General features: G+C 42.6%; 1 protein-coding gene across 2 annotated transcripts in view; it reads right to left on the minus strand.

Moving 5' to 3' along the window:
• The window catches only part of DYRK1A (dual specificity tyrosine phosphorylation regulated kinase 1A), an 85612-nt gene extending 84810 nt beyond the window's left edge, over nucleotides 1–802 (minus strand). Inside the window, exon 1 of one of the 2 annotated variants that reach the window (XM_071753168.1) lies at nucleotides 718–802. The gene's annotated coding sequence lies outside the window, so the exon portion shown is untranslated. Of the gene's footprint in view, nucleotides 1–18; nucleotides 159–717 lie in introns of those variants that run through there. The other variant, XM_071753159.1, reaches the window with a different exon arrangement.
• Nucleotides 803–15788: the final 14986 nt, after the last annotated feature.

Consider the following 15788-nt stretch of genomic DNA (forward strand, 5'->3'; position numbering starts at 1 on the left):
CTGAGGCGTCTCACTTACCCGTGTGGGGGGCGGCGGGCCCTGGCGCTCCGGCCCGGTTTCTCCCGGTTGAGGCCTCTTCTTCCCGCGGGCGGCGGGCGCAGGCAGGGCGAGGAAGGAGCGCTTCCCCCGGCCTCGGCCAGGGGCTCCGGCGCGGCAGCGCCTCCCTCTTCTGCGCTCCGCAGTCCGGCCGCCCAGCCGCGCTCGGGCCCGCAAGGCTGGCGTCGGTGCCGGTGCCGCTCGGGGCGAGTAGGGCACTAGCCGCGGGGTCTGTCCGCTGCGCGCCTTCCTCTCTGGGCGGCGAAGAAGGGGGGGCCCGGCCCGGCCCGGCCCGGCGGGCGGATCCGCGGCGCTTCCTGGCCGGGCTGGATTTTCTATCGGTCACAAAATGGCGCGCGTTCCAAACCTGCGCAGCGCCCGGCGGCGGCGGCGGCAACGGCAGGGCCCGGCCTCACCTCGGCTCGGCGCGGCGACAGCAGCGGCGGCGGCGGCCTGAGCCCCGGCCAGGCAGCGCGGGGACAGCGGCGGGCGGGTGCGAGCGGGCGGGGGGAGGAGGAGGAGGGGGTGTGGGGGGAAGCGCAGCGCCGTACCGAGCCCCCGGGAACTCCTCGCTCCCTCCCTCCTTCCCTCCCTCCCTCCCCTGCCTGCCAGCCTCTACCTCCTCCCCCTCCCTCCCTCCCTCCCCGCCCGCTACTCCTTCCCCCTCCCTCCCTCACGAACCGGCTTCGCCAGGGCGGTGCGCCGCACCGCCCCGCTCCGATCCCCTCCCGCGCCGCCGCTGCTGCTGCCGCCGCCGCCTCGAGCTTCTCCTCTTCCCCGCCTGCGCGGGACGAACTCCTGGCGTGTCTCCGCCGGACCCTCGGGGAACAGTTTTGGGGTTTTTTTTGAGGGTGTTCTTTCCTTTCCTTTTTTGTGCGATAACGTCTTTCGAGGTGAAGGTGGGAAGGAAGAAGAGGAAGAAAGGAAAAGGAAAAAAAAAAAAAAAAATAAACCCCGCACGATTCGGGCGGGAAGATGTGGTTTTTTTTTTTTTAAAAAAAAAAAAACCCAACTGACAAAATGGCGACGGGGCGAGCCTGTTTCTATAGTAACTGTCAATCACGCGGCCCGGCTGCCCCACCCCGTCCGGGCGGGAGACGACGCTGACGTGGGAGGGCGGGGAAGAGAGCGACGGGTGAAGGGCGGGCCCTGGTTGCCTGGGCAACCACTGCCCCCCCCCTCCCCTTCTCCCTCCGGCCTGTGGCGGTATCCGTGCGGCCTAGCGCTGCTGCGGGCCGGGATGGCCCCGGCAGGCCGGGCCGTGGGGGATGGGGAGGCGGAGGTGGCGGGAGGCCGGTAACGGCGCTGGGAGGGGGAGGAGGGGAGCGGGGGCTGTGTTTGCGGCTGCCCTTGTCTCTGCCACACGGTGGGCGCCCGGGAGGGGGCGGCCCGCCCTCAAGGCCGTCCTGCGCGGCTGCGGCGCCTTCCCCGGCCCGCAGGGGGCGCCAGCAGCGCGGCGGCGGGGCCTGGGCTGGGCCTGGCCGGGCGGTGGTGAAGGCGGGCCCGGGAGTTGGGCCCTCCGGCCGCCTCAGGCGAGGCCAGGACGAGTAGGCCGTGCTGCCCGGTGGGCAGGCCCCAGGAGGGCTGCGGGTTCTTTGGAGGCCGCCTTCCTAATGGGAGGGAGCGATGTGTTTCCGGGGGACTCGGGCAGACAAGGCTGCTCGGCGTTCTCTCTCTAAAATATAACTGTATTCCCAAAAAAATGAGGAAATAAAGACAGTAACAAGTTGCCTCGTCTGGTAGGCACGGTATGGGTGTGCTCTCCGAGAGGAGCCTCAGGTTGCTGAAGGCTCCTTTCAACCCGTAGTTGCGGAGTGGAGCTGCAGCGTCAGTGCAGCAAGCCTTAATCTATGACAGAGAGGGTTTTTTACGTGTTTGGGGATTTTTTTGTCGTTGGTGTCTCTGGTTTTGGTTTTTTTTTCATTTCTGGAATGTCCACAAAAATTAAGGAGTATGGCCTTTATCTAACACTCTTAATTCAAACACAGGTTACTTTAGGTGGCTTACAGCCAGACTCCTTGAAGAAATTAGGACATATTACTAGCACTTGTTCCACTTGCTTTTCTCCCCATATCATATTTTCTCTCCAAAGATATTTTTAATCTTAGTTTAAAAGGTGGAAATAAGCAGCCAAGGAGAGGAAGACAGGTGCAGCAACAACCAAAGCCATAGGGTCCCCAAAATAATCCAGGCATTGCTTACAAATGCAGTATCAGTACAGTTCAACCAAACTAAAATTTTATTGCAGGTGAAAACATCGGTCCAGAGTCGCTCCACCTTCAGCCACGCCGTCACTTCTCTTTTTTTTTTTTTTTTTTTTCCCTACACCAGCAGAAATCCTAGCAAAATCAAACTAACCAAAACGCTCTTGCAATATAGAAAAGTTCTCTGTGCAGCTGGGAGAAGTACTAATGAGTGGGAGACAGAAGGAACATGTGGTAGGGGAATTATGGGACCACCTCCGTGAGAAACAGCACAGTGTTAGGTCAGATGAAATCAGCCATGAAATTGCACCTTAAATCCACGGTGGGTGTTGGGGACCACCATGACTTAAGCAGTCATTTCTCATTCCCCTCAGTTCCAGAAATACCAAGAGGTCACTTTGAGCTGCTTTTGACACTTCTCTCCTTGCCTTTGGGTATGACCCGAATGCATTTCTTACCCCGGCATGAGGAAAGCCAACATAAATGTTCTGCAGCATCACCGAGTCCCACAGGACCACGTGCTCCTCCTACCCAGGGACTCCCAAGTTAATACTGTTGTAATTTGGCTCGGAGTACCTGCACGCACAGTGTGCTGCTGTACAGGAAATCTGGAGCACACAGAAAACCACTGGCTGTCTTGTATATGCTTTGCCCAGCCCATCATTATGGAATTGTTGCTCATCTACTGGGGATAGTGGGGTCCAGCTGCGTGAGGGTTTTGTAAACCCTGTTAAAATCTCCCTGCCATTCTGTGCGAATGGTGATGTATAGTGGCAGAGTAATTTCTCTGTTGTTCAGAGCACTACAAAGTCACACCATTTACTGTATTAGAGTATGTTACACCACGTAACTTGTTGGGGGTTTTTTGAGGGCTCTATTCTTTCTAACATTTTTGCATAGTTTTAATGAGTTTGTGTACTCGTTCAGTGGTTTACTTTTATTTTTGTGGCTATACCCAAGTTTATGGTATGTGGCAGCTTGGGCTAAGAGAAAATGTCCTTTAAAAGGTGATGGTGGGGTTTTTAAATTTTATTTTCCATCACAAAGAACTAAATACTTTCGTGTTGCTAGTATTATCTTGATAATGAATAACCTGTATAGTTCTTTTCATGTACAGCAGTGTTAAAATGTCCACTTCATTAAAAGCATGTGTACACATTACGTATGGCCTAGTGCATTTTCTTTTTAGGTCCTCAACAGCTGCAGTATTGGAGCTGGTAACGATTAAAATTAGGGAACAAGGCCACTGCAAGCTGCATTTCTGCCAGAATCCTACTCCAGCTACAGAATCTGGGATGAGAGCTGGTATCAGGATGGACTCGATTTTCTGTATGCAATGGGAGGAATATTTCTGTCCTCTACTGCCAGTAGGTCTAGGGCTAGCATTAGGGATCTGAGCATTGTCCAGGCTGGGACTCTTCCAGAATCCTGCCTCACCTAGAAACCTGGCACACAGAGTGGAAGTAAGACAGAGCTTTATCTTAGCACTGGGAGCTAGGAGTCCTCTTCTGTGCTGCAGGTACAACTATGGTAAAGATTTGGTCTAACATTTGGGAAGTGAGGGTCTTCCAAGCTGGGACTCAGCCAGAATCTTACTCCATCTAGGGAAGTTTTGTTTTGATTTTAATACCAGGTCAGCTTTCTAAACCATTGTGTAGTACATTCAACAAATGGGATGGGTTAAACTGGAGTAACCAAGGAGTAAGTAGTGCATAAATGTGGGGTGGGAGTAAGGGGTAGAGGATGAAGGTACACTTTAATTGGTTTTGCTGGTGAACTACATACAACAGGCCAAAAATAAATATGACAGCAAGAGACATTACCTTCTAAGAGCTCAGCTTTGGAGAGACATCGCTGAAATAATGGAGACTGAGGAAGGAACAGTGAGAAATAGTTTGGGATCTGGAAGAAGAGGATCCAAATACTTGCTAATTTTTTCTACTTTATTAAACATAATATTGAGTTATCATTACTTACTTGTGTGGGGTTTTTCCTTTAGGAAGGAAGGGACTGTCAAGACAGAGTCCTTTCTTTTAAAGCTTTCATCAAAACCCAACTAGAGTATGCTGACGGTATTTCAGTATCACACTTGAAAACACAAGTTTGCATACATTCTTTATGAACTAATAGGCTCCTAAGAAATCCTTGCTTTTCTCTTCCTTAGAGACAAACCCCTCAGAAAGCTGAGTATTTTGTGCCAAAAAGAAGAATAATAAGCATAAAAGTTGAGAAAAAAATGGGAAAAATATATTTAAATGGGGAAAGAACAGAGTACGGAGAAATAATATCTAAGAAAGAGAATAATACACAACAGTCTATAGTAAAAGAACAATTGTAAAAGAAACAACTAAATAGTGTAAAGGTTTTCTTAGTTCAGTAGGTACAAAGTGACATGATGCACAATATTCTAAACATCAAATTACATCTTACTGTGTCAGAAATTTGTTACAATCAACCTTGGTTGACTATTCTGTCTCTCCTTTCACTATGATTATGCTCAGATATATAATCCTTCCAATTTTTCTCTGATTCTGTGGTGTGCATCTACATCTATGATGTTAACAAAGACCTAGACTTAGGACTCATACAGAAATAGTTGTAATTGGAACTTAAATTTTAATTTAAGGTTAAATTAAGTTCCTGGAGTTCCTGGAGGCGCAGGACTACCACATAAAGTATGCTGTAGAAAAAACAGGTTTCCCAGATTGATGTCTGTTATTATTCTAATGGGTATTAGGGGAAAAAACACACAGTGCATCATCTAAGGGAAGAACAATATGAGGCAGAGTGATAAATTAACATAAAGTCAGAAATACCTGTGTGTTCCTGTTTATTTTTATCAAAGACATAGATTAAGGAGATCAATAAATCAGAGGGCAAACTAAAAATTCCATAATGTTACTCTAATCCTTTGAGGCTTCTACCCAGTAAAGATTAGAAATTACTATTTTTAGGTCTGCTTGATTTATAAGTCTTCTTAAAATTTCTGGTAGTGAAAGGATGGACTACCAGTGTGCTAAACATGGTAATTTTTACATCCACAGTGCCCAGTCCTGCTCATTTGTTTGTTGGTTTAGTTTTTATCTCTGATTGTGGGCATAGCCTACAAGTCTGCATATGACACCAAATTTACTTACCTGGCATCCCAGATGTTGGAAGCATGTTTCAGATCCTTCCTCACTTTCCATGGAGGATTACCAGGACTTCATAACTCCTGAGTTAGGAATGTCTGCTAGCATAATGAGTATATTAAAATAGCTTTTTAGTTATTCAACCCAGTGTTCTACCAGTCATAGCATTAAAGCAGTATAGTTATGTCAACAGTAATTTTTGTGGCCTTCTGAGTACACATTATATCAGTAAGACCATCTCCATCGCTTTGGGGATGAAGACATATTCCTAATTAAAGGAATAAGTACTTCCCAAGTCTGTGGAAGCTGCTCAGAATCTTCTCAGCTCAGATTTATCCCTGCTTCAGATGACAAATATTCATTTTATTGTTTCAGCCACACAGTTGCCTGATAGTGGAGTATGATTATTGATAGTACGTCCCAGTTTTTTCCTTTTCAGACTTCCTGCATTGAGTAGAGGGGTCCATTTGCCTCTTCACCGTATATTCTGGAAGTCTTCACTCTGATACTCAAACCCTAAAAACCCTTGTAGCCATGCAGGTTGCCTTTTGGAGTGTGTGCATTTCTGTCTGGACTCAAGGTTTCTTTCAGACCAGTCATGGACACTCTGACTCTTCCAGGGCTTAATATTTGTACTTTGGGTAGATGATGTGTTATGTCAGTAACAATTCAAATAATCCTTGGTATCCTGCATGTCCTCTGAAAGAATGGCCTTTTTTTAGACCAGCATGCCAGCTTGGATCCTCAGAAAGGATTTCTTAGTATAGAAAAAAGATTATGATGTTGACCGGTAAGTTGTGTTTCTCAGGAAAACTCACCATATATCTCAATCGCTTTGGTACTAGGCCACAATCTGAAGTTTAGTCCCAAAAGAAGTTCTTCACTTTGGGTTACATCATTAACACTTCAGGAAACACCATAGCAGCTCTCAGACAGACTTATTTCTAAATCAAACCATCATCTGGAGTGAGCAGCTTGTGTTTCGCCTGTCAAAAAGGTGCTGCTAAGTAACTGATGTGGTCCATCTCTTTTTAGGCCAGAGAGGTTTCCATGGCAACCCATTTGAATGTAGATAGATATGCTTTTGAGTCATCATCAGAGCCCAGCTTTGATAGTACAAGCTTTGGATTGACAGCCAGCACTGGATACTGTGTAGGTTGGCACGCCTCTGGACCAGAAGGTCCTGGAATTGCTGCTGTTGCTCCCAGATGAGGCTTGCAATGAAAAAAAAATGTGTGGCTCCTTAAGTTTTCTCTGATACTCCCCTGAATGGCAGTCACATCCCTTGGTGTTCTCACTCTATAAAGAGCCAGGCTGAAGAATACACTCCTCGTTATGACAAGTTTCTCACTCCAGTTTAAAAGCCTTTCCCCAAGACAATGGAGTTTTTTGTGGAAGAAGCCTCTGAGAAAGGCTTTGTTACTTCAGGGGAAATGCATACTCTAAAGTTGTATTACAGAGGTCCTCCTTAAACCACTCTCCATGATAAATACATTTGTAGGAGTGTAAATGTTTTCTATTAAAATCAGACATCCCAGAGAATTGTGATTCTTTAAGACTTCTGCAGATCAAGTGCTACAATGTCAAGTATTTCCCATCTGGGAACTCCTCTACATCATCAGTTTCCAGCTTCTAGAGGGATAAGGTTTTCCTGTGTTTGAAAAGATGAGAAAGACATTAGGTTAATTTAATCAAAGTTTCACATGCATCCAAAAAGGACTGGTACAACACAATTCATGTTTCAAAAAATTTGTAATTGGTACTTTTGGTTGTAATATAGCCAAGCTGAATCTACCTACACCTGTTCAATGTAAAGCTTTTACTTCTCTATAAGAATGGGTGGAAGAGTCAAAAGCTGTTCTCAGTCCTGTTAAAATCAGGTTCTCCAGTTGCAGCCTCTTTTGAAGCTCATGCAGTGACAGAAAATACAGTTTGCTTACTGTGTAGCTGTGCAGAAGAATGTATGTCTTTGCTGGCTAAAATGGAAACTTTGTTCTTGATGTCAGGAGAAAGCTGCTTGTGCTCCCTCTGGGGGGATACTGTCTGTGAAGTTCCAACACATATTTACAGAATCCTGACTTCACAAATCTGTGCAAGGAAGTTCTTAGAAGTATGTTCTGCTAGGTGCCTACATGACCATAAGACCTCCCGATAACAAAAAAGAAAAAATTGTGATGAATTTTAAATTACATTTCCCTAAACATGCCACTTAAGGCATTTCACCATATTAGGAAATAATCTTTTAAGCAGGAATGCTTGCTTGTCTATCCCTTTTTCCACCCAATGCAATATATTATCCCAGGTTTTCAGATTCCCAGTGTACCTCAGACAATGAACTACCCCAAAGTTCCAGCACGTGACCCTGCACTATCTGTTGAGCAAAGGGGACTGTGTACTGTGACGTATTTGGGCTCACACGTGTGCAGCCTGGCCAGTTAGCTGAGCAAAGCATTAACAGTTCAGCTTTTCCCAGAGTGAGAAATGGTTAACTAATTAACCAGGATCAATCCTCGACCAGTTTTCACAGATCTTCTTTGAACTTCTTTTACTCAAGATCTGTGCCCAAGACAAGCCTGTCAAATCATGCGGTGACCAATCATTATTAGGAGTTTAAAAACTTTTATGAGAGATGGACTGAGGGGCTAATGCAGAAGCAATCCACTGAGCTTCGTGAAACTGGAAGAAAAAATTGTTTTTTTCCAATGTGCATGTAAAACAAATCAGTTGTGTGTACACTACCTTTGTGTAATGTACATTTCAGACCATTCCACACTGTTGCGGCCCTAGAGCGTATTTTGTGAAATCACTAAAATCGCATAATTTTTACGTGGGCCAGCACTCCTTTTTTGTAGGACACATTTTTGGGGGGCCTGCAGTTTTACTTTTGCAGGTTATTCCAGGGAACTGGCAAGGCAAGTAAGATTGGTGCTGACTCTATGCTAAGAATGCCTCTGCCCGCCTCATCATGACCACTACCACATGCCAGGCCTGTGGTGTCAAGTCTCCCCAGGGGTAGTCCTGCCAGAATGGAGCTACTAATATAGTGTGGTGGCTGCCAGGCAGGGTTTTGCTGCTAGTGCAAGAATATCCCTTCACTATTCCCACTCTAGGTTCCCCAGGCTGCCTGTAACAGTCTGGGGAGCACAGATTGCCACAAGCATCTGTGGGGCAAACACACATGTAGGCACAAAGCTGAAACCAGCATGGGAAGAATAATAGAATAATGTCACACAAACAATGTGGTGCTAGCATGTCAGCCACACCTCCTCCTGTGTTTAAGTCAGGCCACAGTTCCCTTTAGAGGTGTAATAGGGAAGATAATCCAGAAGTTCACTAGATGGTTTGTAGTGAGTTAGGCTGGCCTTACAGTTCTCTACCACCATTCTTTCTGAAAAGGCTACAGGGCTATCTGTCTCCTGTTGTTACAGTGTTAGTGACTTCCACCCCAAGTCCCCTGTGCTGGGACTCTTAACTACCTGTCTGCTGAACTGCCAGTATGAGGTAAAAAAAAAAAAAAGGGGAGGGATAAATTAGGGCTTTTGGGTCTCGTGAAATCAGAAAACCTTGCAATGGGTCCATCCTTAAAAAAAAAAAAAAAAAAAAAATCTAGGGTAATGCATCCTTTTCCTTCCTTTCCTTGGCTGCAGTCAAGCAGGTCTCCTGTTCATTTATTCAGCACAGATATGTCTGTGCAAGGACCATATGAAAAATGGCTTGAATCATCTCCAAATCAGTTCAGGAAATCTTGCGGTGGGCCAGATGCTGGCATTTTGGCAACACTTGCTGGGCAAGAACTGGTCTACCAGTCTATCAGCATTACAGTCAGATAGTTTTTATTGGTAGTTTTCCCTCTGCAGGAGTGTGTATTGTCACACGTTGTTTACTAAGGTCAATTCCAGGTTTAGTACATACAACATGAGGTGAACAGCGAGTACACACGTACTGCAGCTGTTGATAACTCCTGCAATCACACTGATTTGTTTAGGATATGTTTACACAACAAAGTCGTAACTACAGATTGCCTAAATTTGTGGTGAAGTGTTATCAGTGTCAATATGCTTGGACTACACTTCTGGATAAAGTCTTAGATCTGGTTTAGACGTAAATGTCTAAATCTATATTTTGACTCTTAAACAGTATTGGTTTGGCTTTTAAAGTGCTAAGCTTGTTGAACTACATTTAAGTTTATCCACCACTACTGGCAATCCCATTACTTCTGTTATGTATGTAAATAGTATAAACCTCCTTCAGCTCACCTTTGCCTGTACCAGTTCAAATTGTGGAAGATGGATACAGTTACACTATGTATGGAAAAAAGTTGTTTATATTGAGGATGATGGAATACTGGCAAGCATCAGTAGCACAGTTTCAGATGAAGTGTGTTGTTTGTGTAAGTGTGAAACCCAATTGTGAGTGGAAGAGAAAAAAGATTTCTACTGCTCTTTCATTTGTTGCTGGGTTTTGTGGATTTGCATTGGTGGTACTTCAAAAGTAGTATTTTTAAGTGTTTCACAAGAAATCTGTCATTCACAAGAAATCTGTCATTTTTAAAACTGTAGAATGGACTAAGTAAAGGTGGCAAGTCTGTAAAAATGTGAAAGATTTCATTCAGCAGCAGCTGTGCATGAAGCTCACTATGCCAGTGGTTGCACAAAACCACTTCTCTGTACTTGGTTAAGTGCATCGCCCATAAATTCTTTCCTTCTGGAGAATAAAATTAACATAACTCCAGATAGCTAATATTTTTATGTGTAGAGCCCATCAAGTTTATGAATGCACAGACTGTCATGCTTATGAGCAAACACATCATAGCATTTATAAGTGGAGCACATAATACTTATGCTCGGAGCACATGAAGTTTATCTCTTGGTATATACATCAGGTTATAAAAAATAAAAGCTGAAAAATTACTTCAAATTCATTTTTTTCCTCACCCTTCCAACCTATATGTTACAGCAGGTCTTTTCACAATAAGCCTGAACTGAATTCTGTATGTACTGACAGAGGAGGTTTATTAAGATACTACCTCAGGTATGTGAAATAGGGCTACTGTAACCAAATTTCAGGCAGAATATAATTTAGAAGAATTCCAGTTAAAAAAAAAAAATAACAAAGCTAAATGAAAAGCATATAGAAAATTCAAAGTGTCTAAAAACTAAATTGTGGATGGTCATATCAAAATCCCACTAATTTCAGAGAAAATCCACAATGTGTTAATTTTTAAGCTGTTGTGTCTGCAGAAGTATAAGTGTATAAAAGAACTAATGTAACATACCCATACTGACTTTTAAAGTTTACTCTAGGTGTATCATTATCAAATGTAAATTCCATATTTGACGCCAAGAAGTCTGAATTAAAACATTTTCGGAAGAACTATACTGTATTAATTTACTAAAATACTAATTACATCATGCCAATTGTATGCATGGGAAACTAATAAAAAAACAGTGCTCAAATTTATACAGGTACTTTGTATCTGGAATGGACAGATAGTATCGTTTTCTTTCCTATGTGAAGCAGTACAGAACACTGTGTTATTCAACTGTTCTCTTTTTTAATTACAAACTCTCCCTTCCTGGTACCTAACTGCTCTAAAAACTACTTTTAAATTGCTAGGATAATGCCAGTGTCTACTGATCAGAGCACATGCCTCCCCAGTACATTGAAAAGCCAGCTACTCCGAACAAACATAGACTAGATGAAATATTTAAGTTGTGCTATGGGAAGTTACTCACTTTGTTAAATCAGGCAGAGGCCCCATACTACAAAACATCACAGAATGTATCTTAAGGGCTACTAGTACCAACCAACAAAAGCACAGCAAGAACAGTATTTACTGAAAGACCATGAGGCTAGTCTTACCAACACCTCTTTCGCTGAGGCTGAACTGTCTGCACCATCTGAATCCACCACCTCCGACACCCTAGAGATCTTTTTTTTCCTCTTTTCTTTGCCTATCGCCTTGCTCACAGTAACCCTGGTCCTTGTCCTCTTGCATGCAGTGAGATGTTTGGTTCCTCTGGACCGCAGCAGCAGCAATGCTGAAGAGACAGAAAAGATGTTCTCCCTGCTGAAGAAGGTGGAGGTGCCCAGAATTCAGATGCCACCACATTCCAGAGCAGGCAATTTCAATTAGCTCACTGCTGTGTAAACTGGAGAAGCAGGAGCTCTGGGGAATTTAGAGAAGTTTCTATTATCCATGGGCAACTGTGAGATTCTTCAGACATGCATAAGGGCTGAGTCTTTTTAAGTCATGGGGTGAGAACCAAGTCCCAGTTTCAAACAGGTCCCAAAGACAGTGTTTAGTAAGTCTGACACTGAACTTAATTTCTGTGCAAAGTGAGGGGTCACTGAGAGCAAACTCTCTTGCATGTGTGATGCAAAGCTGTATTCTACACGTGGTATACATCAGGTGTCTTGGAGATGCTGTATTTGCACGCATGTGGTCTGAGCCTTGAGCACCTGTACGTAGTATGAGGCTTGGGGTAAATCTGAAAGGAACACAAAAACTCTCTCTGCCAGTAGGGCATCACCTATATTGATTTTTTAAAGCCTGATTCTAGAGAACTGAGTTTTTAGTTAAAAGTCTTAAGGGTTTTTGGCCTTTTCTGGCCTTGTTTTTTGGGTTTTGAGATTTGTGTGTGTGTCCAGAACATTCAAGTTGAAGCAAACATAGTCCTTGTTTGTTTGTTTATTTCTCATTGTTTATTGGTTTGCCAATTTTTAACTATTTGGAAGGAGTTTTCTGTCCTGGGTGTCGCTTCATTTTTTTTTCTTTTTCAGTTTTTTGAGTCTTTTTTTTGCTTGTTTGTTTTAAAGGGAAAGTTTGGGAAAAGTCTGGGTTATTTCTGAAAGAGTAATATTTCAATTGGTAAATCTATAAGCAAGTGCAAGCAAAATGCAAGTTTAAAATTCTGAAAACAGAAAAAATATTTCTAGCTCAGATTTTCACAAGAAAGTACTTCTTGTCTTTTTCATGTTGCTTTTCAGGGCAACGAAAACAGCGTAGAATAAATTATGAGCAATGTCCTCCCTCTTTGGCATTAATTTTTACCAAAACCCCAGATGGCCCTAAGAATTATTTATTTCTTAGACAAAGAAACAAAAATAAACATTTCTTTACAGGCAACAAGTGTCTCTGGATGTGTTCCACAATAGAAAAAAAATGCTTAAAAGTTCTTCCGAATTAGGGAATTTTCCCAAATATTTTCTGTTCTTTTTCCCAACAGGGTACTATAAACTACAAAAAAAGGGCTTTCTGCAACAGCTTCCAGTTGTATTGCAAAACTCTGTCAGTGACTGCCAGTTAGTTCCAAGACAAAAGGTGTTAGGTCACTGCTTTTTCAGAATTGGTCGAAGCACCTTATAGTTAACGAATCCCAAAGTACATTTTCTTTCACATTTCATTTTATGCTAAGAACAACAAACGTATTACTTAAAATAAAATTTGCCTATTAATAAATTATATATATTCCTAGTGAAGCGTCAAGGTCTGTTGTCTGACACAGCGTTTACATACCTGTGGTACACAGATCACACTGAAGTTCTGGAGCTTATATACTATGGATGGAGCCATCTGCCCTTCCTAGCTACCTAATTTTCTAAATAGTGCCATCTTTCCAGTCCACTACCTGGGCAGGTGGAACATTGGGGCCTGGACCTATCACCTCCGAACTGGCAGAGCACTTGCTGTAGAAATGTCAAAGGCAAGAGACTAGTTTATGAATAGTTAGAACAAAATAATCCTTTAAGACCATTACTTAGGGTGTAAAGTAACTTTGCAATGAGAGTAATCAGAGCTACATCAGGTTTATATTCATGTAGCACTATAAACAATTTCTGCTATATGTCACTCAGAATTAACAGTGCTTGTTATTGCAGCAATGTAGGTATTCCAGTTTTAAATTATTGTAGCATCAAAATATTTTCCTGAGACTTCAATTGTTTTCCTTTCCTTAATGGCCTCACGAGACAAATTTCATCTTTTGCATTATGATTGTGTGTACATTTCAACTGGAGACTAATGGAAAATATATTTTCCTTCACGCTATATATGTAAAAAAACAACTGATTCTGCTAAACTTTTGTGTTGAAACAAAGTATGCAGTGCAAAAGGATGTTTCTAAATTATGAAAAAGGGAGATTAAAAAGGATACTCAGCTACAATCTTGCCTAATACAGTTCAGTGCAGCACGTGTTATAATCTGGTGAGCATGGAAGCAGCTGAGTTTAATGATAAGCATCTTCTATAAAGTCTATTTTCAGGTTACCCTTATGCAACTGAATAAAAAAGTTTTAATTCAGTCTGCAGTGTAGCATTATGGCAGGTTTGACTATATATCTAAAAGGAAAAAAGTTCTTAGTATACAAATGGAGAAAATTACATTTTCTTTTTCTCATCTGAAAGTCACACTCCTTCTTGCATTACTACCTCCCGTATTTGCACTCTTCTCTGTTTCTCACAATGGCAGCAGCCACCTGAAAAAACAAAATATTTTTGGCAATTCATAGATATTTTCCTTTTCCTTTTGGAGAAGGATTTTGCAGTGGCCTTGTCTCCTACAAGGAGGTAGCCTTTCTTCCACCATGTGCTCTTTCTTTCTTTTCTTGCTTTCTAAATTAATTCTCTCCCTCTGCTCAGTGATATGCCTTTGTAGCTAGCAGCTGTCCCAGTGATCACCAGCAGAACCTTCAGACACCAGCATGCCTTCCCTGCAGAGCACTGGTGTTAGGTATTTACACACGGGTGACCTACTTCACTGCCTAACTGGTTTTGACACTGTTTTGCAGCTATATGGATTAAGATTTTTTCTTCTCTAGTCATTGGTCTTTCTCCTAACCTTTCATGATTCTGAATCATGTCATAACCTTATGGCCTTTTAATCTTCTCTTTTCTATAGCATTTGCATGAAGAACTGCTATGCCAGGAACTTAAAACTCATCTGGTTTGGTATCTGGTTTCCAGCAGCAACCAAAAGAGGATGCTCATGGAAGAGCTTACAAACAAGGTAAGTGTGCAGTCTCTGAGCATTCTCCATGTCCAGTCATCTGTGGTCTGGAGGCTTCTGCAGTGGGGACAGTGGGTGGTATTTTCTTCTTTAACAGCCCTTATATTTAATGGACTTTTATTACTTTGTTTGGTTGGGTTTATCTCCCAAACCTTTAGCATATTCCAGCATCTTAGAGTATCTTGCAGCAAATATTTCTGTAGCTTGAAGTCCTCTAGAGATTTTTTATTTTTTTTTTTAACATGCTTCCTACCAGCTTCATTAAAATTCTTCATACTCATATTGGAAAAATTTAGTAACAATGTCCCTATCTTCATCTGCTCTCTGCCACTGGTGATTTTGTAGATCTCCTTCATGGCCCTTCTCATTTAAACTATACTATTACCTAGAGAGGTTGGACCAGATGATCTTCGATGTCCCTTCAAATGTGGTATTCTATGATTGTATGGTTCTGTGATCTGATTTTCAGAGTTAAGGGCCCACAGTTACACACCATGGAGAACCATTCTCTTTCTTTGGTTATCCTTGTCAAGCATTTTTTGACTGATTTCCAGTGCCATTATGCCCTTTTGAGATGTAAAAAATTGTACATACTACTCAATATACAGAGAACTATGGGTTGATTCTGGACCAGATGTGTTAAAGTGTTCTCTGTTGTTTTTTTTTTTTTTCTCTGTTCTACTCCTAGTAATTCTAAGTATTTGATTTGTGTAGTGCTGATACTTTCATAGTAATATTCATTATAACCCAAAGATCTCATTTGTGAGTCAGAAACGAGCTTACAGCCCATCACTGTATATACAGTCTTTTTCCCCATGTGCACTGCTTTACACAACTACATCAAATTTTAGCTGCTGTTTTATTATTCAGTCACCCATTCTGGTAAGGTCTCTACTTCTTCACAGTCAGCCCTTCAACTGCATCACAAATTTGTCCTCTAACTTTCCTTTACCTGAATAGCTTAATATCATTAGCAATCTGTGACATCTCACTGCTCACCCTCTTTTTCCAGATCGTTTATGAATACATTAAGCAGCACAAGTCACAGCACAGGTCCCTGTGGACTCATCTTGTCATCTCCCTCTTCTATGAAAACTGACCTTTTATATCTGTTTTATTTTGGTTTTGTGCCATTTAGCCATTTTTTAATCACTCCTCTTGCTTCTTACTTTTTAAAGGTGCTTTAAGAACAAACAAACAAGCAAACAAACAAACAAAAAAGTAGTTTGCCTAGGAACCTCATGGCCCCTGGAAATCCCTGGAAATCCCTGAAAAACCTTAAACATCAGATCTCCCTTGTCTGTTATGTATGTTAACATCACCAAAGAATTATAGATCTGCAATATTTGAGATAATGCAACAAAAGCAGTGTTGTCTTCCTTGATATGTCATATTTATATATATGTGTG

The sequence above is a fragment of the Heliangelus exortis genome, chromosome 1, assembly GCF_036169615.1.
Source record: "Heliangelus exortis chromosome 1, bHelExo1.hap1, whole genome shotgun sequence".
NCBI classification, from domain to species: domain Eukaryota; kingdom Metazoa; phylum Chordata; class Aves; order Apodiformes; family Trochilidae; genus Heliangelus; species Heliangelus exortis.